General features: G+C 42.4%; 1 protein-coding gene across 1 annotated transcript in view; it reads left to right on the top strand.

Moving 5' to 3' along the window:
• Positions 1-15,592, top strand: part of LOC126088302 (protein Wnt-2) — a 529,210-nt gene that overhangs the window by 327,535 nt on the left and 186,083 nt on the right. The gene's annotated exons all lie outside the window — the stretch shown is intronic.

Raw genomic sequence — 15,592 nt, 5'->3', positions numbered from 1 at the left:
TCAACGCCTGTAAGCAGCTAAGGGCGTTCATTTCATTGTAATTTCATTTTAACGAGCTGCATGGTCACTGATGGTATCTGCCCTTTCGGACATGTCCGAAAGCACAGTTTTCATCTTAGTACATAAAAAGAAATTAAATATGTACAGTACAGGTGAGTTTTGAACTCACGACCCTCCATGAAACAGTTAGTATTATAACCACTACACCACAGTGCTCCTCAGCTCCTTCTGCGACAATATTGTTGTATAAAAAATCAAAAATTTTGGTACATAAAAACTCAGTATCATTACTTTTCTCATACACCTCGCAATATTGACCCTGAGAGCTCGAGACACCACGTAGAGAGTTTCTGAAATGTGACCAGTATTGGTTGCTGCTTTGTGTACTGATATGCCACACATCGCCTCCTAAAGAACAGCTTCTTTCTTCGAGTCGGGCGACCGAGTGGGCTCTGTCAGGGCTCAGCAGATTTCCCGGAGGCGCTTAACGTTGGGGCGTATCGCTTTCAGAGCAGCCCCGGCTGAGGCAGCATCTGTCGGCGCCGGCGTAACTCAGCCTGTAGCCGAGCTAGCGCGGCCTAGCCCTCAGCCTGCCCACGCAGCGCCGCACCGCGCAACCCGAGAACAAAGATCGCGACCTGCAGCCCGCACCCACGCGGCCCTCTCCAGAGGAGCCCGGAGCCTAGCTGGAGCCCTTCTGGAGCTAGACCGGAGCAGGTGGAGACTGCCGTCATATTTCGTCTAATGACAGCCAATAAGGCCGACCCGCCCCGGCGCGCTCATTACAATGGGCGCATTGTCTCCGCGTTGCTAATTGCCGCCCTTATCGGCTGCCCTAATAACCGGTCTGACCAATGGCAATAAATCGACGCGCTGGCCCGGAATGGCCAATGAGGCGCACCTCTCGCCTCTCGCCCTACCTGCCGGAGTGTGGAAGTTCCACATTAGCCGCGTGTTCTCCAAATTGAATTCCTGCGAGAACAATGGGGAGTATATCTCATTTCAGGAGGGCATGTTATCCTCGGCTCCGGAGGATAACAAAAGAGTAATTATAATTATGGTTTTCCCTTCGTTTTTCACTATGCCCGGCTGAGGGTTTATTTATTGCGGCCGGCAGCGTTATTCAGCTCTGGTCTCGGAGGGTCAGAAAACTGCCTAATTGAAGACTGGGGCTTGTTTGGTGCACCTGATCTCTTCATATATAGCCCGCTGCCTGCTCCACAGACTTCAATATCTCTGGCTTAGTCCATCCGTACCCATGTCCGAGTGATGTGGCGTATTCGGGAAGACGCCGGTTGATATCTCCGTCCAGGCTTTCTGTCAGTTATAACACACAGGTGGTGAAAGGTTATCTACAACTTGAAAAAAAAAATCAGATTGCAGTTACAAGAGTCGAAGGAAATGAAATGGGAATGAAAGAGAAGCAGTTGTTGAGAAGAGAGTGAGAAAACTGCAGCCTTTCCCCTACGTTACTGTGTATGGTACATACAGATATTTAAGAACAAATTTCGCAGGGGAATTAAAGTCCAGGGAGAGGAAATAACACCTTTGACGTTTGGGAGTGACATTGTTATTGTATCAGAGATGGCAAAGGAGTTGGGAGATCAGTTGAACGGAACGAGCTTACAAGGTGAACGTCAACAGAAGTAAAAATCAGACTAATGCAAAGCATGATTAATTCGAGTGATGTTGGGAGCCTTATATTAAGTAATGAGACACTAAAAGTTGATGGTGGTATGGGCAGAAAAACAACTGACGATACCCAAAATAAAGAGTATATAAAATGCAGTCTGGCAATAACAAGCACAGCGTTTCTAAAAAAGGAAAATTTCGTAAGATGTAATATAATTTTAAGTGTTAGGAGGTCTTTTCCGAAGGTGGTTGTCTGAAGTGTATTTTTTTTTTATGGATGTGAAACATGGATCATAAGCAGTTCAGACAAGAAGATATTAGAAGCTTTCGGAATATGGATCGACAGAAGAATGCTGAAAAGTATAACAGTTGATCCAATAAGTAATAAAGAAGTACAGAATCAAATTCAGGAAAAATAAATTTTTTGGTAGAACTTGGCTAATACAGTTGATCGGTTGGTAGTCCACATTCTGAGGCATTGACGAATCGTCAATTCGGTAATGGAAAGAAATAAAGAAATGTGGGGGCCGAAAATAGCAGGGAGGCCGAGGCTTGCATACAGTAATCTTGATCGTGTTGAGGACCACAGTTGATTCAAATGTCAATGACTAATGAAAACCACCTGAACTGTATTATTTCACAAATGTTCCAAAAAATGTTCAAATGTGAGTGAAATCTTGTGGGACTTCACTGCTAAGGTCATCAGTCCCTAAGCTTACACACACACACCCATGCCCCTAACCTCCGCCGGGATCAGCCGCACAGTCCATGACTACAGCGCCTTATACCGCTCGGTTAATCCCGCGCGGCTATAATTTCACATCCACATTAGAGAAGATAAACTTTTTTTCAGATATCACTAATAATAACCGTTATTCTCGATAACCGGTTTCGGTAATCGGTGTTACCATCTGCAGATCTGGAAAACATTCATACACTGTGACTGTATACAAAACGATTGTAATATACACTACCAGGTAGCAATATAAAACAATTTAAAAAAACGAGAAATACAACATACCTCGACGGACAGTTTATTTCATATTTCTTAAAATAGCAGTAATGCTATGAACTGGCAGGTACGTTGCAGACTGGAGACTGCCGCATCGGCATGTCAAAATTAAAACCACTATATACACAGTTATTCACCACACACTTCTGTCGTATGTCACTCACAACAGAGCACATCACTGCAGCCAAGGCGCCATTGCACTGACAGACGGTGACCAATAAAGGATAGAGGTTCACAATGGTACCGACGAGTGTCGCTAGTGTAACAAGTATATTATTTCTTAAAATAAATTATATGATTACATTACAGGGTGCTAGCTAAAAAGAAATAAATATTACACATGTATTGTGTTACGATCAGTTTCTTTCTTAGAATATCTTATTGTACGCAGCATGCCGTGCCTGCTCGCCATACTTCCGCCAAGCGGTCGGCAGTACGTCGGTGTATATTGTTGTTGGATTTGAACTACAACGCTACATACGATAATCAGACCATGATTTCAGCACAATTTGGACAGCCGAAGTTCTAAGAACGGTACCGGTTGTAGCCAATAACTGTGTAATGGCACATCGGAAGTTGTTTCCATTAGTAATTAAAATGAATATAGAAGCCTGTTCAAATGGATACATGTTGTAGTAGATAAGCAGAAGATAGACAGGATGCATCAGACTAGTCTTCGAACAAGATCCAGTTACGAATATACTGTTCGCCGCAGGAAGAGCGTCAGCCTGACCATTTGTTTTCCCCTCTGTTAAATGAGGTGTCAGTTATGCATATGTGTGAGAACTAGAATACATTTGTAAATTCAAATCATTTTCAAAATCAACGGTTTCCTTTGACTTTTTAAACTAATGCTTCTCTTTCCGTATCAAGCGTACTTTAATCTGTGCTTTCGAAATACTATTGTCACCGACGATATCTACGAAGCAGAGAATCTATCTGCGAATAATTTATTAGTGCTTGCGCGACATCAAGAAAGTGATTCATTCATCGCGTTCTTTCAAACGCAGATAGAAAATTGAGTTAACCGATAACCGAAGCTAACGACTAGGTTGCTCACTAGCCTTTGACAAGGCTGCGGCACTTCAAGCAGTCTAAAGAACAAATCTCAGCCAAAATTCCTGAAAATATTATCGCCTGGATAAGTCTGGAAGATACCACAGTTATTTACTTAGCTATTCTGAGAAACAAATGCATGACAGTTTGTTCCTCTATCACCATTTTCACAACAATGCATACTTTCGACCCATAGTAGCGAAAGCCCTCTTGTAAACTGCTGTGGCTTTCCAAATTAAACATATTATTTTCTTCCTTTGACGCTCAATATTCTGTTGTGGGCTTTCACCTCTTCAAAGATCTTTTGCTAGGTCTCTAAACATATAGTCAGTTCTTCTAAGTTTTCTTACAGTTTAGTCAAGAGACTAAAAGAAAACAGCAAATAGAGACGAAAGGAATACAGGAAACGAATAAATAATTGCGTCTACTGTAGGCACCCTTTAACACCACTTGGTGTTTGTTCCATCATCTACATCAGACTCCGCAAGCACCTAATGGTATGTGGCGGATGGAACTTTCGGTACCAGTATCTGATCCTTCCAACCCTGTTCCACTTGTGAATAGCGCGTGGGAAGAATGCTTGCTGGTAAGCCTCTGTATTGGCTCTAATTTCTCGAATTTTCTCCTCGTGGTCAGTACGGAGATGTATGTGCGGGAAAGTAATATGTTGTCCGGCTCCTCCTGAAAAGTCCTGTCCCTAAATTTGATGCACAATGCCTCACTTGTAACGTTTACCAGTGGAGTTTGTTTAGCATCTCCGTAACGCTCTCTCACCAGCTAAACGATCCCGTAACGAAACGCGTCGCTCTTTGTTGCATCTTCTCTATCTCCTCTATTACTCCTACCTGATAGGGATCCCAGATAGATGAACGATACACAAGAATCGGGCGAACAAGCGCCTTACAAGCCTTACTTCTTCCGTGGATGAGTTACGTATCACTAAGATTCTTCCAATGAATCTGAATCTGGTATCTGCTTTTCCCATTATTTGTTTTATGTGGTCATTCCTGTTAAGGTCGCTCTGGATAGCTACGCCTAGATATTTTACGGCAGACGCTGTCTCCATCTGTTCGTCATCAACAGTGTAACTGTACAGTAGTGGATTTCTTTTCCTTTGTATGCACAATATGTTACATTTATTTACGTTCAGGGTCATCTGCCAGAGATTGTATGGCTCTGAGCACTATGGGACTTAACTCCTGAGGTCATCAGTCCCCTAGAACTTAGAACCACTTAAACCTAACTAACCTAAGGACATCACACACATCCGTGCCCGAGGCAGAATTCGAACCTGCGACGTAGAGGTCGCGCGGTTCCACACTGTAGCGCCTAGAACCACTCGGCCACCCCGGTCGGCTGCCAGTGATTGTACGATTCATCAATTCTGTGCAGCTTGCTCTGCAAATCCTTCCTATCTTCTGCCGTTGCTACTTTGTTATAGACAATTGCATCATCTGCGAATAGCCTCAAAGACCATCCGACGCTTTTTACATATATTGTAAACAGCAACGGTCCTATCACACTTCCCTGTGGTAATCCGGATCTTACCTTTACATCTGTCGCTTTTATTCCGTTAAGAGCGACGTGTTGAGTTCTATCTGTAAGAAAGCCTTGAATCCAATCGAAAGTCTGCTCCGATACTCCGTAAGGCCGTTTTTTTTTCATTTTATTTTATTTTTTATTATTATTAAACGGCAATACGGGACGCTGTCAAATGCCTGACTGAAATCAAGGAACACGGCAACAACCTGAGCCCTGTTATCCACTACGTTGCGGATCTCATGGAGAAACCGAGCGTGCTGAGTTCCGCAGGATCTCTGTTTGCGAAATCCATGTTGATTTTTATAGAGGAGATGTTCATTTTCCAAAAACTTCATAATTCTTTAGCATAAAAGATGTTCCATAATTCTACCACAACGGTATAGGTCTACAATTGCGTGGATCTGTTTCACGGCTTTTCTTAAAAACGGGAATGGTGTGTGCTTTTTTTCAATCATTAGGTACCTGAAGCGACCTACGATAAATTACTGTTAGAAAGGGACCAATGGGATACCAGTTAATATCTTTGTTACTACAGCTGTAGCAGCCATCCGTCCACATGCTCAGGCCGTCCCAGTCTGGCTGACTACTGGTTTTTTTTCCGATGAGCTGATCGCTATAAATAGTGAAAAGTGAATTATTATGCAGTCATCTCCAAATTCCTTGTTTCGCGACGTATCTTTCTCCAAAACGCGTCCATCATGGTGGTGTATTTTATTGTTAATGGACATGTTTCTCGAGTGTTGTCTTACAGACGATTTATTTAGGATTCATTAAGTGGTACGAGATAAAGTAATTTTGTTAGGGAAAAATAAATACTATTATGTACCACTAGCCATTGTTAGAGACGATATGTCTTGGTTGTGGGTCACTGTCAGTTCCATGTATTTAAACTAATCAGTCTTCCTACATTCAAATCTCGATCTAGTTATTGGCGTCGTCATTTTTCGCGTTTGCGTTAGTAGCAACTATTAATAACACTTAAAAGTTTATTTGAATATTACGGGAGTCACCATAAGCAGTCCTGAACATCCGAAAATTTTTTTAGTACATTCAACATTCAAGAGACTCAAAAAAATCTTTTCTTGTAACTGGAGCATACTTCCATTTACACTAATTTCGTCAGGCCGTAAATGTGATTTTTATGTAAAATGGACCACTTACTGTTTTTTTATAAAGCTCTACAATCAAGATTCTGATTATATTACTGAGAACATAATTTGCGATTTATCTCTGGGTAATTTTGATGAAATATCCTTTAAGGTGAACACCTGCTACGTTTTGTGAAGTCAAGGTAGAAGCTGTTATTGTAGCAGTGCTAACAAAGTTCAAAGTCTGGCTTATCACCCCAGGAGGGCCAATATATTGTTTACATACCAGTTTCTTAAAACGATTAGTTACTAAATGATGTGGGCGTAGTCCTTAGTCCCAAAATTGAGATAGTGATTTTAAATAGCCATGTCGAAAACAAAAGACAAGCACTTTGTTTGGCTGCAGCACCATTCTGTCGAGTTCCTCGACTGATTTCGTATTCACGCAAGGCGTTCCTACACAACACCTTAGATAACATTACACAATGAAACGAGATACTGCGCAGGAAACAAGTGTGTGTGACGCTTTTCGTCGTTTGAATTTTAATCTACCACGCCTCCCAAGGAGTTTCAGCAAAAGATAAATCGGCGATGTTCTGTTTTGTGCACAGCTTATCGTCAATGTAGACACTCTCCAGCACTCCTGCTGGTGAGGTTCTTTACTATCATCGAGGTTAATTTACTCTTATCTGTTAGAAACATTTCTGACTGAGGAACTAGATTACCAATTCCAACAAAAAGGCGTTCGAAATAGTTAATGAAATATCGTGTGAACGCTGCTGTACTGTTCACAGATGTTGATAACTGCTTATAAACACTACTTCATAATATCGTTTTTATTTTAAACATTTTGAGTGTCTTCGTTACCTGAAATCAAGAATCCCAGGATCACATTCCACGTTTCTTTAATTAACAGGCTACTGACACAGAAAATGGCACATGAGTCTATGGAAATGCACGCGAAACTTAGTGAGGATGAAAACTGAAACCAGTCACACTATTTTTGAATCAAATATTTAGCCAAACTGTGCCCATAGTTCAGCACGTCACACGCCAAGAAAGCAAACCGTTATGTTGCACTTTAAAAGCAAAATTTCTCCTCAAGTTGACTATGTAAAAAAGAATACTCACTGCGTGCATGGACAGCACTTCGAACATCTCCTTTAACAGAGACAAGTGTACACTAAATTTTAACTTGTAACGTCCTGATGTAGTATTGTATTTCTTAGTACTGTATTTGTTGTAAAGGTGGACAAGAACGATGCTTGATCCCAGTTAGAGGATCACTTAATCGAAAATCTTACGTTTCAAATACATCTGTACTAACTAAAACACTACTTCATATTGAAAGTAGCGGCAGCTCGTAACCACAACTTAACAATTATCCCGCAAACGTAACTTAAGAATAAGACTCGGCCCGATATTTACTAGAAATGTTGGCCTCTAACATCTTTTTTTCTTTCACCCTTTTCATTTATTGCTACATGATACACTTTGCAGAATCTGCCTGTTTATCTGATTCAGTAGTTGTAGATGGTTCCATACTGGCGCACAACAACAATAACTCCTTTTTTTTTTACCCCAAAACATCATTCTCTCACTGCCAGGACAGGAAGCTTTCATTGAGCCAAACTTTTTGCTATATATCGAAGAAGAGCGCGATACGTCACTATTACGCACAGCACCCCGTTTGCATCGGTGTGCGTGTGAGGGATTAGAGTGATTAAGGGGGCTCATGTAGTCGTGAGCGGAGACAATCAGAGCGACTAATGGCTCGTTAGCAGGGTGCGGCTAAGGGCCAGATGGCGCCTTATCTCCGTGGGTCTCGCCTCAGACACGCGGCCCCGCGGGTACTGCCCCCAATTATGAGATCTCTTGCTCCGCCCTAATCTCCTCCACGCACGAGTGGATCCACAGTAACGCCTGTTTTATTAGGTTCCGATCGATGTGACGGAATGGATTTCCCGTGTACGTATTATTATCCCGCAGCTCGCCGCTCTGCGGGCCATGTGTAAGAGCGGCATATTCTTACAGGGTGGCGCCACGGAACTGGGACACAAGAGTGAGGCGTTAATTAAGAGGTTTCCTATTCACAGGTAACGGTCCTCTTTCGCTTTCTCCGGAAGAATTCTGGAGCTAATGGGGTATTATTAACTCTTCTTACTGTCCTGTCAGGAAATAAGCGATAGAGTCATTAAGAAACGTAGTAAGTGGTAGCATAAACTTTTTTTCCATATTTTGTTTCCTATCCATGTAGGCAAAGGTGGTTGTTATAGAACTTGGTTCTCGTAAGCGAAATCCCAGTGAAATGAATGTGAGGCAAGTGAATATTGAGACTGAGAATATTTTAAGAACTCCAGTGTATATTTAATAGAAACATTGCTCGTGACGGGGGAAAATCTTGTCCCCAAACAAAGATACATTACACACATGTACGAGAGACGGAGAGGAGGAGTGGGAGGGAAAAGGAAAGGCAAACACAGCAACATTTCTAGAACTTTTTCGTCGTGAACCTCGTGTTCCTTTTCTGGCCTTACGTTGAAGTCTCCAGGCGTGCATTGTAGATCCGATAAGGAAAAGATAGAGGGCACTTTTTAAAAATATGGTTGTGTCAGTAATTATGCCTCTAAGTACAGACTCCTCATATTTTAACACTCTACCTTCAATCCTCTTCATTTACAGCGACTGGACTCCTCTATTAGTACCACCTACCTACGTCAGTAATGTTGCAGTAATAGTAAACATTCTACCTTCATTTGTTAGCAGTATGATGTGTAGTTTCGTTAAAGTTCATGTTCTCGTATGCCCAGAGTCTACAGAAAATGTTTTTCATTTATGACATGAATGCCTAAGATACCTTCGTGAGTTTCTTAACAAACACTACAAAGCTGAATTGATCGCAATGACAAGTTCGTAGATGGCTCATTCTTCTGCAGTTCATGAATGATTTTCCGTCTATTTCACAGCCCGTGTGCGTGAATATAATGCTTACTTTTTATTTTTTTGACCTTATCAAAGATAATTCGTATAACTGCGTAGTATGTATTCAAGCTTGAAAATCATGGCTTGCAAAGCGGAAGCAAAATACTTAGATTCGGACTTTGCAGCAGGCAACTAAAGCTATGACAGCTCGGCGAATATTAGTCATTAGTAAACTGATAAAATAGGAAAAATGTCATCCACTATTTGTAGCTGTTTTACCCTTGACTTGAGGACACAACGGATGTTTTCGGAAATACCAGCAATAGCTGCACTACTTTGAATGAATAATTATTTTCTGATATTTATTTGAAGGTGCCCTATACTACAGGTCAGTTATATTTGTTGTCACTGTTTTATTACGTTTGCACATCTTTCGATGGTGCCTACCTTGACTACAAGTTCTTTCTGTTTTACGCGCAAGTTTACAATGACAGACACCTGATAATGTTGGTATAGACCAGGGGTTCCCAACAAAATTTTCTCGAGGACCCCCTCTTCGAGCATGATTGGTAGCTTGTCATATCACAGTATCAAGTACCTAAAAAATCCAAATTGAGTGTCTTTTTATACAATTTTTATTTTTGGTACTTAGAAAAAACATTGACATATTCATTATTGAAAAAATACTGAGCTTAAATTTTTTTCAATTTAGCCATCATTATATTTTTGATTATTGCTCAAAATCTTTGACTTCAAATCTGGATATTTGTTATACTAAACCCGTTAAAAAAATAAAAATTGAGTATGAACTGAAAATGACAGGAAAAAATTAAACCTGTGTGTATTGTTCTTTCAAGAGTACTACACTTGAGATTGCATTGAGTAGACAAGTGTGAAAAATAAGAAAACACTAATTTCATACAAGGTATTAATTATTTGAAAAAATACAGTTACAACAGAGTACTCCATCAGTATACACTTAGTTTTAATTTTCAGTTCTTAATGAGATGAGTTCAATTATGAGTCCATTATTTCTGAAATATTAGGTTCTAAACTTGAAACTTTCACTCTGAAATCCGACCGCATGTCGAGCCGATTCCTATATTTGTTTTTCATGAAACACATGGAAGAAAATGCTTGCTCACACCGATATGTGGTTGCAAATCGAAGGATCTTTTTCATTGCCTTATCTCCAAGTTTCTTGTAGTCCTTGCGTGCTGATGTGCTAGAATGTTCTACTGTCAGTTGGCTCTAGGAAAACGCTAGACGCAGAAGTTAACGTTCGCTAAAGCTCTGCTCATGCAGGAAGCGGCCAAAACAAAAAAATTGTTATCATATGAAATATATTTAATATATTTTTTATTCTAATAGCATCTTGCGGAGCCCTCTGGCATAGCTCGCGGACCCCTCAGGGTCCGCGGACCACCTGTTGGGAACCACTGGTATAGACGAAAACAGGCTATGAAATAAAAGATAAAATTCGTTCGAAATCGATTTTATAGTCTACAAGCCTTCTTTCTCTCTTTGTACAGCGCTGAGAATGAATACAAATTTTCCGAAATTGGTCCGCAAATAAAGCTCAGGAAAGAAACAGTATCTATTTGAAGGACTTTTTTCCTCTACAAGACAAGTAAAAGAGCAGCGTCATGTGAAATTGCATTTAAAAAAAGAAAAGGTCACGTATCCCACTCACACGAGCGAAGCAAAATACTGTGAGAGGCAGCAGGAGGCTGAATGGGTAAGCTGCACGCAGCGGAAGTTGAGAAAGTGAAACGAGGAATAAGGGGGCGAGGGATAAGGCAACGTGGGGGGCGATAGCATCGGCGGCACAGCCATACAGCCAGGCGTGTGTTCGCCGCGCCCTCTGCCACGCCTCCGCGGCGCCCACAACACGGGACGCGACCGTCATACCTAAAGCTCATACCCCGCCCCCTGAGAAAGCTCACCTCTATTTCTGAAGTCCGTGACGTGTAAGATGTGAATAAAATTCCTTATTCGTATTATACCGTCTCTAGCATTGATAATGGCCTCAATTAAGGGAGGAAGGAAGTCCACACATATCTTTAGGTATTTCATATCTAGATAAACTACTCATTTATACCAGAATGAGATTTTCACTCTGCAGCGGAGTGTGCGCTGATGTGAAACTTCCTGGCAGATTAAAACTGTGTGCCAGACCGAGACTCGAACTCGGGACCTTTAGCTTTCGCGGGCAAGTGCTCTACCAAGTGACCTACCCAAGCACGACTCACGCCCCGTCCTCACAGCTTTACTTCTGCCAGTACCTCGTCTCCTACCTTCCAAACTTTGCAGAAGCTCTCCTGCACAGGATGAAAGGCAAAGGTCCCGAGTTCGAGTCTCGGTCTGGCACGCAGTTTTAATCTGCCATGAAGTTACTCATTTATGATTAAAGCTACAAAATTGCACTCCTGTCTGACATTTACAAATAGCCCCTACATTTTCTGCGGGATTAAGATCAGGTTATTCAGCGGACCAGTCGAGGTGTGGTCGGGTGATTGAGTGTTCTTCAAATTAGGAACACATGCTTGCTGCTCTGAGAACACGACTATTGCCATCTTGGAAATGTCCACAACGTACTCACCATGATATACACATAAAGACCACTACTTGGCCTCTGAGAATGCTAAAACAAAAGTCCAGGTTCGTGTATGATAACCTAAATCAGTGGCCCCAAGTTATCATGCAAAACAACACACCCAAAACATCACGGAAAAATTTCTGGTCTGAACTACAGCGCGTTCCATTTGTCTGATGACCGCCTTTGCGGTCAGATGCCGTGTCGCCCGTCTACTGCTGCAGTACGACATGACTACATTTAAAATTAAGCAAATAAATTTTTTACTCACCCACGTCACGTAATGAGATGCTGGAAATGCCTGCCATTATTTACCACTCATTTCTGACATCTAGTCAAGAAATTATTAATCACACGATGTAATTCTCTCTGAGATATTGAATTAATTGATCCACGGGTATTACTCTTGAGTTCCTCTATCGTGTGGGGATTTGTTGTGTACACTTAGCACTTCAGTGCACCTCACAAATAAAAATCGCACGGAGCTAAATCAGGACTTCTAGCGTGCCAGATATTGTTATTAATCACTCTTTCATCGAACACAACGTGATCTGCCTGCAAAGAAACATTGGCCATATGAGCCCTTGCCGAGTCCTGTTGAAAAAATGCGAAGCTTCGTTCTCTTTCACTCAGTTCATTAAAATACCGTCGCAAAATGTTTTGTACATATCTTTCACTTGTAACTGTGTCATTAAAAAAATTCGTTCTATTATTCTGTCACCACTAAGGTGCGCGCCACAGCCCTGTTTTCTGATCATGAAGGGGTTCCTCATGAAGCCCAACAGGTCTATGGAGCCATTTCACCAGCATGCACTTGTTTTAAGACTCATTCGCAAAACTTAACCCTGTGCGCGGGATCACTAGGTCGAAGTTCTTGTACGACTGATACTTTATAGAGGCTTAGCGTACCTCTTTGTACAGAGGTGGACGATATTTCTGCTTGCTGCCAAAGACGCCTAAGAAACTTTTTAAGGGAATTTTTCAGGCGGTGTGCAATGTCGTCGAGACGAACTCCTGTGAGCACTGTAAGTCGTCGTTTACTCTTCTTGTCTTGAACGCTTCCCATTTCACGAAATTTATTGACTAGTTTGTGAACTGCATCACGACTCGGAACTTGATCTTCTGCGAACAGTACGAGCGGAATCTGTACGCATTGACAGTGGGATTAGACTGTTTGCCGATGATGCTGTAGTCTACAGGAAAGTAGTATCACACGAAAGTTGTGAACAAATCAGTGAGGATTTTCAGAAGATAACTGCGTATTGTAATGACTGGCAGTTATCTCTCAATATTAGTAAGTGTAACCTACTGCATATAACAAGGCGAAAATCTCCATTAATGTACGAGTACAAAATAAATGCCCAGTCTTTGGAAGCGGTAATATCCGTCAAGTATCTGGGTGTGACTATTCAAAATGATCTCAAATGGAATGATCAGATTACACAACTAACGGGCAAGGCGAACTCTAGATTGCGGTTTATTGGTAGAATCCTGAAGCGATGCAGTCCTTTAACAAAGAATTTGCTTACAATACTGTAGTTCATCCAGTCTTATTGTTCGTTTTTATGGGACCCTTACCAGTTGGGTCTGATTCAAGAGATTGAGAAGGTCCAAAGAAGAGCGGCAAAATTCGTGACTGCTACATTTAGCCACCGCGGGAGCGTTACAAATCTCATAGAAAGTTTCAAGTGGGACACAACTGCAGACAGACGACGCGCTAAACGGAAGGGGTTGCTCACTAAATTTCGAAATCCGACCTTCGCCGAGGATGTAGAGCATATATTACTACCACTAACTTTCAAATCGCGCAATGATCACCGTTCAAAGATAAGGGAAATTAGAGCTCGTACTGCGGCGTTCAGTCGTTTTTCTCTTGCGCGATCCGCGAGTAGAACAGGGTGGGGGGGGGGGGGGAAATATGACTTTGTTGCGAATTGTGCCCTCCGCCACACACCGCTCGGACGCTAGAAGAGTATATATGTAGATGTAGAATCGCAAATAAACACTCGTTGTGGAACTGAATGATTAGCTCTTGATATCGTTGCGTTCGCAAACTTTGCTGTTACACTCGTGATGCCTGTTTCACTGCCCGAATGTCACTGGCCGACAAGGTACATATGTCTCTCCGGCCTTCAGGCCTAAACCCACAAGAAAAGGGGAGTATAGTGCGGTCACGCGGGACCCATTCGACCGGCAGTACCCCGGCCTGCAGTACCCCGGGCAGGCGGTCTTCAGATAAATGGAACACCCTGTATGTCCACCACATACTGTGGATTATACGCCTTATTGGACGTTGATGAACTCGACGCCTTGCAGCACTTCAAAATACGCAAAATTACGTCTCTTCGGACCACATTATACAGCTCCAGTCAGCTGATCACTTTCTGCGATGTTGTGACCGTTGACGAAGAGCAGTTTCATGTGTCACAGTGATCAATGGTCTATCGGGAAGTTCCTGATTACAAATTTCCATTGCATTCAGTGCCCTTCACAGCGTTCACTCGGAAATTGACAGCAGCAATATGCTTTGAAAACGACTGCCATGACAAGGCATGACCCTCTGCCTTCTGTATTTTAGGACCTTTTAACGTCCACTGTTGTTACCCTGTGTTGCATAGCATGTTTGCAAGGTTTACTTGTATATTCGATGGACAAATCGCATTGACACACCAACAAGTCTGCCAATTACCTCTATCCCGGACACTCTGTATATCTGCTATTATGCCTTTACAATTATGCCTATACAATTATGCCTATACAATTATATTAAAAACTTCAATTGATTGGATAATACACTTCATTTCATGTACAAACGAAAATAATTTGAGAAGCTAACATGCGAACACACAGACTTTGACTGAAGAATAATCACGTACAGGAAACCGTATCAGCTTTAAAAGAATTACCCGCTGACGTTCGTGGTAGCAAACAGAGGCTAAATTTCCATTTCTGCTGACTGTAAAGTATGCCCCGCTAACACAGGGAACAAAAAAGACTCAGCTAATGATAAGCCCCCCCAGAATGTGCATCTGCTAATCGAAAACACACAACGCAAGGAAAGGAATGGAGCAATAAGCTACGGAAGTATCTGTATTCATTATTCCGTCCGGCAGCAGATATTGTTGTCGCGGTCCATTCCGTGTCACTTCAAGCCACTCCTCCATTCAAATGTAAATGGGAATTTCCGGTTTCGCTAGTGCATGCGCACATTCTCCGCCCAATCTCATATAATCGGAATCGTGTCGCGACAAATTACACTGCGGGCAAATAGTATTTCCTCGAGTCGCGTTTAATGGCATGTTCCCTCTGATTAGGTAATAAATTGTCGTCCGTTTAACGACGTTTCCTCCTTTGGCTTCTGGAGTTGGCCTGGCGATCTAGCGTCGATCCTTTATGGGCTTTATTGGTCGCGGAGAAATGCGCCGGCACTCCGATGTGGTCGGTGTATCTCGTCTGCAGTTACTCGACTATTTTTTTTCTTTTTTTAGAGTCATTCCGTCTCGGTACCGAGACGCAGCTTGCGAGGTGTGGTCCGGTCGTAGCCATCAGCCGGCCTCAGGATCCCATTTGCCGCTATCTGCGGGCTTGTCATTCGGCGTCTCGCCCTCCATTAGCGGAGTGGGCCACCCAGACAGCTCGGCGTGGCCCTCTTGCGGAACCTCGGTCTCCCTGGCTACAGATGTTCCTAACTGCGGCAGCAGTCGTTGCCGCGGCCCTCCACGAGCCCATTTCTTTCTGTCAGAG

Source organism: Schistocerca cancellata, chromosome 6, assembly GCF_023864275.1.
Source record: "Schistocerca cancellata isolate TAMUIC-IGC-003103 chromosome 6, iqSchCanc2.1, whole genome shotgun sequence".
In the NCBI taxonomy this organism is placed as follows: Eukaryota; Metazoa; Arthropoda; class Insecta; order Orthoptera; family Acrididae; genus Schistocerca; species Schistocerca cancellata.
Note: the sequence above shows the minus strand (reverse complement) of the source record. Positions and strands in the feature narration are given on the sequence as shown.